We start from the raw sequence: 10,099 nt of genomic DNA on the forward strand, positions 1-10,099 counted from the left end.
GATACAGGATAAATATACAGTTTAATGACATTCCTTTGTAGTAGCAAAAACCTTTTAGAATGGAAATTTTAAAACATTGTAATCTCAATAGAAATATATGAACAGGAATGTTAAAAAAAAATATGTTGAAAGAAGAACATTTATTGAATGACAAGTGGAAATGAAAAGTGATGATGTTCCTGATGGGGAAGATTTCCTAACAAAGATATAAATCCTTCCCAAATTAGTGTATGTATTTAACATGGTTTCATAATAGTCTCAGTGGTGTCTCTTGTGTTTCATTCAGTTTCTTTATATATGATTAACTTCATGACAGAAAGTAGATGGCACATCCAAATTTCAAAGGGAGTAATTGAGGCAAGTTTAATAAGGGGATGATTTACAAAGGTTTGGGTAGGGTGAAGTGGAAATTGTAGGAGATGGTAAAGCCCTGGACTCACATTAACATCATCAGTCTTAAACAAACAGAAAAGGGGAGGAAGTGGACCAGAGTTCCAACTCTAGCTGTAGAAGGGAACGGCCCCATGAGAATTGTGGCTACCGGATGGAAGCCACCGAGGACTGGTAGTCCTGCTGGGAAGGAGCTGAATGAACAAATGCCACCACTATCCTTCAGTCTCCTGTGGATGCCTCTCCTTGACCAAACCCCAATGGCAGCAGACAGGAGATTCAGAGTAAAGCAGGCCATAGATGCCATTCTTCTAAGATATAGAATAGGGTAGTGGAGAGAGTCAAATGAGACTGGAGAGACAAACACAGATATTCACAACCATATGAAAGAATCAAGTATAACATTGCTAAGAAAACATTGAAAACTACATGTAGTAGATGGGGACTTGTCATATTCCAGATCTTAAAATCTGAAGTAAGTGTGTGGATTAAGAAAAGGAATAAGCAAGCAAAGCAACAGAGTTGATCAGGGGGTTTCAAATAAGCTTCAGTACATATGGGAATCAAATATACATTAGAGAGTCTACTCCATTACGTAGAGGAAAAACAGCTACTCACTAAAAGTTTTTAGCTATTTGACCATTGATTTGGAAGAAAACAAAGTTGATATTTAACTCATATAATTTAAATTTAAGATATCAGAAGAATGTAATGGAATGTATCTGTAAAAATCTATGGTTTTATAACTTTGGTTTTGTTTGCATTTCCTACATAAAATAGGACATGTCACAGAGGAAAAATGTAATGGATTTGAGCAGATAAAAATAAAGTCTAGATTGCAAGAGATAACAAACAAAAGTACATAACAGCAGAACATATCTGCAACAAAATAATACTGAGGATCAAATCCTATAAAATAAATAAAGTTATTTTCTAAAAGAAACAATCATACCATCAAATAGAGAAATGGGCAAATTGTATGAACAGGCAATTACAGAAAGGGAAATATAAACAAAAAAACCCCAGTAAGTATGTGAAGGCATGTTAAACCTAATAGGAAAATGTATAACTTGAAAATATCACCAGAATGGAAAACTTTTAAAATATTAGGAACATCTAGTGATGATGAGGGTATGCAAGAACAAGTGCTTTGCTACTATTGGTAGGAGTGAATCTGTCATATATTATCAGAAATTACTTAAAAAAAAATTTTTTTTTATTTATTTCTGAGAGAGAGAGACAGCGTGAGCATGGGAGGGTCAGAGAGAGAGGGAGACACAGAATCTGAAATAGGCTCCAGGCTCTGAGCTAGCTGTCAGCACAGAGCCTGATGCGGGGCTCAAACCCACGAACTATGAGATCATGACCTGAGCCGAAGTCAGACACTTAACCGACTGAGCCACCCAGGGACCCCTATCAGAAATTACTTTTTAAGTATCAATTAAAATGTGAATATAATTTGTCCCATTATTCCATTTAGAAATATAACGTATAAAGAGTATCCTTTCTTTCTTTCCTTCCTCCCTCCCCTCTCCTCTTCATCCCTTCCTGTTAACAATATATTAAAATTTTTTTAATGTTTGTCTGTGGAGAGAAAGACAGAGAGAGACAGAGTGTGAGTGGGAAAGGGGCAGAGAGAGAGAGAGAGAGGGAGACACAGAACCTGAAACGGGCTCCAGGCTCTGAGGTATCAGCACAGAGCCTGACTCAGGGCTGGAACCCACGAACCGTGAGATCATGACTTGACCCAAAGTAGGACGCTTAACCAACTGAGCAACCCAGGCACCTCAACAATATATTTTTTAAAAGAAACATGCATTTAACATGATTTAATTAAATGTCCTTCTGCAGTAAAAAGTTTTATGGCAGAACTTGTTAGTGTTCGCAAGTATTCATAGCCTTGTCTACACTTCCCGAACATCTTTGCAATTAGCTTGAGACCACATGGTTATTTCTGGTGTATGAATATAGACCAAAGGAAAGGTATGTAGATGCAGTTGGGAGAGGTGTGACTTCTCTTCCTCTCTTCCTCTGCTCTGTGGGCCTTGGAGGGCCTGTGACCTAGATGGCATCGTTACAATATGGACGAAGACTGCTCCACCCATGCCAGATTTACATCATCAAGAAATAAACATTTATTGTGTTATACATCTGAGCTTTATTTGTTATGATAGATGTTTTTTCATTTTTGGTCTAAAGTCTTGAACTGATTGGATGAGCCCTATACACAATATCAAGAGTAACTGCATTTACTTAAAATCAACTGATTGTTGATGTTAACCCATCTACAAAACACCCTCACAGCAACACCCTGCTTAGTGTTTGATTAAACAGCTAGGTATTATAGCCTAGCCAAGTTGACACTTAAAATTAACCACAACATAGCTCCATGTGTACTGACTTAGAAAAACATGAGGCTGTTAAGTAGAAAAAAAATTGTCAACAAATTGTACAGAGTTTGAGACAGATACTTAGGGTTGGCTTATTCAAGGTCTATCTAACTTTTGTTTTTTTGTTTTGTTTTGTTTTTGTTTTTAGCATGACTCTGTGTCCTTATGAGACTGAAGGCAGAAACTGTATTTCCCAAGATCACATGAATCTTGGGTTCCCAGTGTGGCCAAGGTTCTCCTGGGCTGACATAAAGAGATAAGGAAGAGCAGCGTGAGACACAGCTGTACATGGAAAGGTCAGTTCTCTAACAAGTGATGCTGGGACATTTGGCTCTTCTGGGGCAGCTCTGGTATAGTATCAGGTGTTGAGTCCCAGTGTTCTGCTTGCCCAATTGTGTAGTCCCAGGAGTAGGTTTTCTGCTAGAATAGTCTGTGGTGTAGATGAGCCTTTCTCCTGGCTCCTTTCATTTTGGACAGCCTATAATATGAATTTGTCTCTGTGGCTTTGCCAGAAACTCTGTATGGTACTTAATGTTCTCTAATAAATCCCTTTCTACTTAAACCAATGATATTTGACACTGTTTTCAGTTACTGAGAACCTTAGCCAATAGTGTATGATCTATTACTGTAAAAAGAAATAGACATTTCTGTTTAACTTTAAATTTCAGTATAAAGATACATAAAATTTTAGATATGTCTAAGTAAACATTAAACAAATGAGAAATATAGAGATCAGCATGGAGGGAAGAGGGAGGGAAATTTATTTCTGTATCAAGAGAGTCCAAACCAGTCAGGAAAATTTCAAACCACTCAAGGGTGGAGCCACCACTACCTTTAGGACTCCTTGTGATTTGTGATAAAATTTTCTTTTGAGTCGGGCTTTCTAATACTTGTAAAAATAAATTTTATAAATTTATAGTGATAAATTGTTAAGTGTGTATCCATATTCAAAAATTGGAAGGTTATGTCAAATGTAACTAATCTATATGCAACTAATATAAAAACAATTATATAAATTTAAGTTACTTTTGACATACTATAAGAATCCAAAGTTCATTTTGCACTAAATGTCACAAATTTAATCAAAACAACATGTCTGTGCTGAAATGAAAAGGTCCTTTTAAGTAACTGATCTTTATTATTCTAATTTTACATTTGTTATATTTGATTCTCTATGTCAGATTTGTTATCAATTATTTGGCTAATGTAATCCAATATCTACTTATATATTTTTAAAGCCCTGAAAAACTATCATAATGAGATTAAAGAAATAGTTACTGAATGGGATCCTGTCCTCACTGTCTCCCAAATGCAAGCCTGCTATGGACAATTCATTTTTAATTTGCTCAGTACCACACCTGCTCTTCTTACTAAGATGGTCTCCAGAAGTAGAATGGCAGCTGCTGAGGTCTTGCATACTCCAGGTTCTCTTGCGTTCTTTTGGGTTTTTTTTGTTGTTGTTTTCAGGAATGTGCTTCTGATTAATACTATGCTTGGGGATTTTTGAAGAAGAAAACTAGAGAAAGTAGAGGTCAGTTTTCCTCTGAGGGTGAAGCAGTGAGGTTCTCACTGAGTTCATCATCAAGATGAGATAATGAGGTTGATGTGCAGAGAACAGATAAAGGATGGCAAATGAGAATCCTGGCAGCATATTTTGTTACCTGAACCTGACTGCTTAACATACAACTGAAATAAGAGTTCAGTCACTGCTGCCAAAAGAGATACAAATAATGGAATCTCCTACATAGCTTTATTTTTCTTGAGATGAGTTTGGCAGGAAACAAAATTGCTTACCCTGCAGGGTTTAGTACTGGATTACCCAGCAGCACTGAATTGGGATAGTGGTGGTATAAAGTGCTGAGTGCTATCTGGGGACAAATTATCCACATGTTGCTGAGAAGATGGTCTATATTGAAGGGAAAGTAAACATGCTACCCAAGTTTCATCAGTCTCTAGATGGAAATACTCTTCACCCTGGACACCCATTCTGGCACTCCCAGACTCTCTGGTTAAGATTGTTACTCTCCTTTCTCATGGTTGCTCCCAGTAACTTTCCATGCCCTTCTCCTATCCCTGTCTTATCTGGTTTGGGGGAGCAGAATCCGTCTCAAAGCAATAAGGAGTTGCATGATCATAAACAGCCTTATTCCAAACTGTCTAGTGTACAAAATGGAAGAGGTTGGCAAGGTCACTTCTACTATTCTTTTTAACCTGAAAATGTGATTTGATGGATTATGAGGTAGAAAGAATGCTTTGGAATGAGAGATACTTTTCAAAAAAATAGGTAAATTTCTGGTTCTTTATTCCTCTCTGCTCAACAGACAACTGCATCTTCTGGTGAAGTGCCAGCCACATCCCTGAGACATGATGGTGAAGGCTGGAGTAAAAGGATTTGGCCATATTGGGCGCCTGGTTACCAAGCCTGGTTTTAACTCTGGCAAAGTGGATATTGTTGCCATCAATGACCCCTTCATTGGCCTGAACTACACGGTCTATATGCTGCAGTATGATTTTACCCACAGCAAATTCCATAGCTCAGTCAAGAGTGAGAATGGGAAACTTTTCATCAATGGAAACCCCATCTCCATCTTCTGGGAACGAGATCCTCCTAACATCAAATGGGGTGATGCTGGTGCTAAGTGTGTTTTGGAGTCCCCTGGGGTCTTCACTACTGTGGAGAAGGCTGGGGCTCACTTGAAAGGTGGGGCCAAGAGGGTCATCATTTCTCCCCTTTCTGCTGATACCTCCATGTTCGTGATGGGTGTGAACCATGGGAAGTATGACAACTCCCTGCAGATTGTCAGCAATGTGTCCTGCACACAAACTGCTTGCCTCCAGTAGCCAAGGTCATCCATGACAACATGGCATCATGGAGAAACTCATGACCACAGTCCATGCCATCACTGACACCAAGAAGACCAGGGGGGCCTCTTTGGGAAGCTGTGGTGTTATGGCCAAGGGGCTGCCTAGAACATCATCCTGGCTTCTACTGGTGCTGCCAAGGTTATAGGCAAGGCCGTCCCTGAGCTGAACAGGAAGCTCACTGGCATGGCCTTCTGTGTCCCCACCTCCAATGTGTCAGTCATGGATCTGACTTACTGCCTGAAGAAAGCTGTCAAATATGATGGTATCAAGAAGGTGGTGAAACAGGCATTGGAGGGTCTTCTTAAGGGCATCTTGCGGTATACTGTGAACTAGTTTGTCTCCCATGACTTTAACAGTGACACCCATTTTTCAGTTTTGATGCTGGGGTTGGCACTGCTCTCAATGGCTTTGTCAAGCTCATTTCCTGGTATAACAATGAATTTGGCTGCAGAAACTAGGTTGTGAACCTTATGGGTTAACATGGCCTCTAAGGAGTCAGCTGGCCTTGGGCCAGCTGAAGGCTGAGAGCAAGAAGAAGAGAGAGGCCCTCATCTTCTGGGGAGTCCTTACCCCAGCTCATCCTCCAACATATTGAGAATCTCCCAACTTCCACAGTTTCCATCCCAGACACCTTGAAGAAGGGAAGGGGCTTGGGGAGCCCTACCTTGTCACATACCATCAATAAAGTATAGTGTACCTAGCCAGAAAAAAAAAAGGTAAATTTCTATAAACAATAAATGTTAACATATGCCTTAAAGTAAAACAGAAAGAGGGATTAGTGGAGTCAGAACAACTTAACTCGGGGTTAAGAAATAACCAAATTCCAGGAGCAGTAAGAAAATAAATGTGGCTGAAGTGACATGTATGGGCCAGGACTGTGAGAGATGAGAGATAGGCTTCTCTGTCCCCAAATGTTTCCAACAGGACCAAGAGATTTGTTATACATAAAACAAAAAACAAAAAAAAATACACATACATAAAAGAGCCTCCTTATTGAGAAGGTTCCAATTATCCAACTTTTAGAATCAGAATGCCTCAATGTGATGAATTACCCAATTATATAAACTCCCAATTATGCAGATAGATTTACATTTTGTGACAATATTTGACCAATTTGGAAAATAGCAGAAAAATAACATATTTTTTGTGTGTGGAAGTATTTGAACAGTTCAGAAAATACAGAGAAAAAATTAGAACATCCTTCTCATCCATAAATAACTATTGTGACACAAAAATAGATGGACCGTGAAGAAATTTGGAGAAGTTTTTAAGAGAAAATAAAGATCTGTGATACATCTTTAAAGAGCAGTAGAAGAGGGTTCTGTGAAGTAGAGTGAAAATATAAATTGAAAGGTAATTTGCCTTGTTTTTAGCCCTACATTATAATTATTTGAGAATAACAGTCATATATTTATCACTTGAGTCACATATTTTCTATCTGATTAAAATGCACTAAATTTTTCATACTTTTTTTTCTCCTTATTGGTTACAAAAGTGCAGAACCTGTGGAGTATTTGCATATTGGCATTAGAGAGTAGCAACCAGGACTAGTGAAGGAAACCCTGACAAATTCAGGGGTGAAGCACGAAATTGAAAGGTAAGGCATAGGAGACCCTGTTGGTTATCTAAACAACAGCCATTTATCCTGCCCTTCCCTATTAACAGATTCTGATTTTGTTCAGTAATTCATGTGAGTGGCAATGTGCTCAGGGTAGGTGGATTCCTTCTTAGGCTCCATTGGCTGAATCATTGTTAGACTAACCAAGGCAAGGTAGTCCTTTGGCTATGATTGATTAAGGGGTGGGAATGGGCATTGGAGGACTCACGATTTAACTAACCTTGGAAATATGTAGCTTTGATCTTCTTGTTATTTGAAATATTTATCTCAAATAAGGGTTTTTTTGTTGTTGTTGTTATTTGCAGGCAAAACTACAGACCTAATCCTATTAATATGTGTTTACTATGGAATCAAACAGTACTGAATTTGAATTGAGGCTTTATCAGCTAATATCTGTATCACCTTTACAGATCATTCTTAAGTCTTCTGACCCTCAGTTTTCTTATCTCTAAAATGGGGATAATAATGGAGTCCAACTTACAGGATTGTTGAGAGGTTTAAATCACATACTGCATTTAGAGCAGTTAATTAAATGCTGACTGCACAGTGAACATATAGCAGAAGTTAACTAGTTTATTTTAAAAAGTCTATTTATTTATTTTGAAAGAGAGTGAGCAAGAGAAGGAGAAGAGCAGAGAGACAGGGAGAGAGAGAATTCTAAGCAGTCTCTGCACTATCAGCATGAAGCCTGATGCAGGGCTCAAACCCATGAACTGTGGGATCATGACCTGAGCCAAAATCAAGAGTCTGGTGGCTTAACCCACTGAGCCACACTGGCACCCTAGAAGTTGACTATTTTTTATTTGGTTACTATTAAGAAGCTTGTGGCTGTAATATATGCAGCTCTGGAGCAGCTCCATCAAAGCAAGTTAGAGAAAAGTAAGCACTCTCTTCCATCTTGTTTGCCCCTGAGCAGCACATTCTGCTCATAAAATGGCCCTTTCGTTCCCTCCTTAAATGTTGCAGAAGAGTCAAGAACAAAGGAGAACTCAGAGACAGCTGTGCACTGGAGGAACTAGGTAGGAAGTTCTAACTTTGTAGGAAGTTGTGCATATTGAGATGTGTTATTAAAATGGAGACTGCAGATGGTTCTGGAGTTGAGCAAGATATGAAAGCATCTGGAAGTAAGCAGGAAGTTAAGTCTGAGAGAGGACCAATAAAATTGAGTTAGAAAAACATAAGGAGATCAAAGTAATATTTGGCAGTTGGGGAAGAAAGAAGAGGGCATTTCCATGTTATAGAACTACCAAACTTGTTGAGTTTTGGTAGCTGCTTCTCTCTTCCTTGCTTTCACTTTTTTTATTCAGTCCCAGGTAAATAAAAAGGGCTGAAATGATATAAGAAGGAGGATTTATGAGCAGTTCTTTCTTTTATCTCTATGCCACTGAAACCATTTTGTTGTTGTTTTGTTTTGTTTTGTTTTGGGTTTGTTTGTTTGTTTGCTTGCTTTTTGCTCTTCTTTCAATGATTGAAATAATATTGACTTGAATGGAGCTTCCTGGTTTGAAAAGCTTACATGGCCAAACCTACTGCAAGGAAGCCAGAAGAGTGAGAAAGTACAAGTTAGAGGTCTTCTGCTTCAAAGTGGGATTTAGTGACTCAGAAAGCCAAGCTGCAACAGGAAACCACCTCAGCACCTGCCTCCTGTATGCATTTCCTCTGGCACTGAAGTTAAGGGGAAGCAGCAGTGTGACTGAACAATCTCTAGCAATCTGATATGGAGTCTCATGATTTAGTACTTTACTATGACAAAATCTAGCTTCAGAGTATCCCAGACATCTAAGTTACCTTCCAGTTGCGTAAGCATCACCCGATGTGGTTGCTAACAGATTTTATGGAGGGTCTAGTTCAGAATATTTGTATGGGGTCCAGGAATCTACAATTCTTAACAAACATCCTTGGTGATTCTAATGCAGGTGGTCTAGGAACTACCTTTTCAAAAACATGCTGTAAATACCAGGCCTGCCTTCAAAATGTTTTTCTCTTTCTTTCTTCCTCTGACTCTCAAGATATGCAGTGATAGGAGATACGACTTTTGAATACCTACTGCAAAACTCTCTTTAAAAATTAAACTTAACTGGGCCATGTTCTGAAATTAGAACTTTGTCCTGTTAGACTGGGCTACTATCAGAAGGAACATGCCTCTCCTGGGGAAAGCCAACACCACTGAGATATCCAAGGACCAACTAATGCTGCCTCCTCAACTGTCAAACCATCCCTCATTCAAGGAGAGAGACCCCCCCCCGCCCCGCCTTTTCTTCTTTCTAAAAAGTAGGCTTCATACTGGACCCTAGATCAAGACCTAAACTGAGATGGAGTCTTGACGCCTAACCAACTGAGTCATCCAGGTGAGCTGTTTTTGATGTCAACAGGAACTGTGCCTGAAAGCAAAACAAGTGTGGACAATGTGAGCCAATGGTGTCAGAGAAGTCACATTCAGACACATTTAATAGATTAATGAACGAATGAAGTTTTATAATGATATATTCAGAGACAAGTAAAAATTAGCGACATAGTGAAGGAACAGATCCATGATTTCTCCCAGTATTGAGAGGACCCAGGTGAAGATATGAGGGAGGAAACAGTGTGCAGGGAGACTATCTGGCTGATTGGTACTCAGTAGTATGTTTCTAAAAGAGGAGGAAGGGGACACCTGGGTGGCTCAGTCATTTTGAGCATCTGACTTTGGCTCAGGTCATGATCTTAGGGTCCATGGGTTCAAGCTCCATGTCAGGCTCTGTGCTGACAGGTCAGAGCCTGAAGCCTGCTTTGGATTCTGTATCTCCCTCTCTCTCTGCCCATTGCCCATTCGTGCTCTGTCTCTCTCTCAAAAATA

General features: G+C 39.2%; 1 pseudogene; it reads left to right on the forward strand.

Moving 5' to 3' along the window:
- Window positions 1-419: 419 nt before the first annotated feature.
- Window positions 420-5,978, forward strand: LOC120226917 (annotated as a pseudogene).
- Window positions 5,979-10,099: the final 4,121 nt, after the last annotated feature.

Source organism: Hyaena hyaena, unplaced genomic scaffold (genome assembly GCF_003009895.1).
Source record: "Hyaena hyaena isolate Hyena2069 unplaced genomic scaffold, ASM300989v1 scaffold_1895, whole genome shotgun sequence".
Classification (NCBI taxonomy): Eukaryota; Metazoa; Chordata; class Mammalia; order Carnivora; family Hyaenidae; genus Hyaena; species Hyaena hyaena.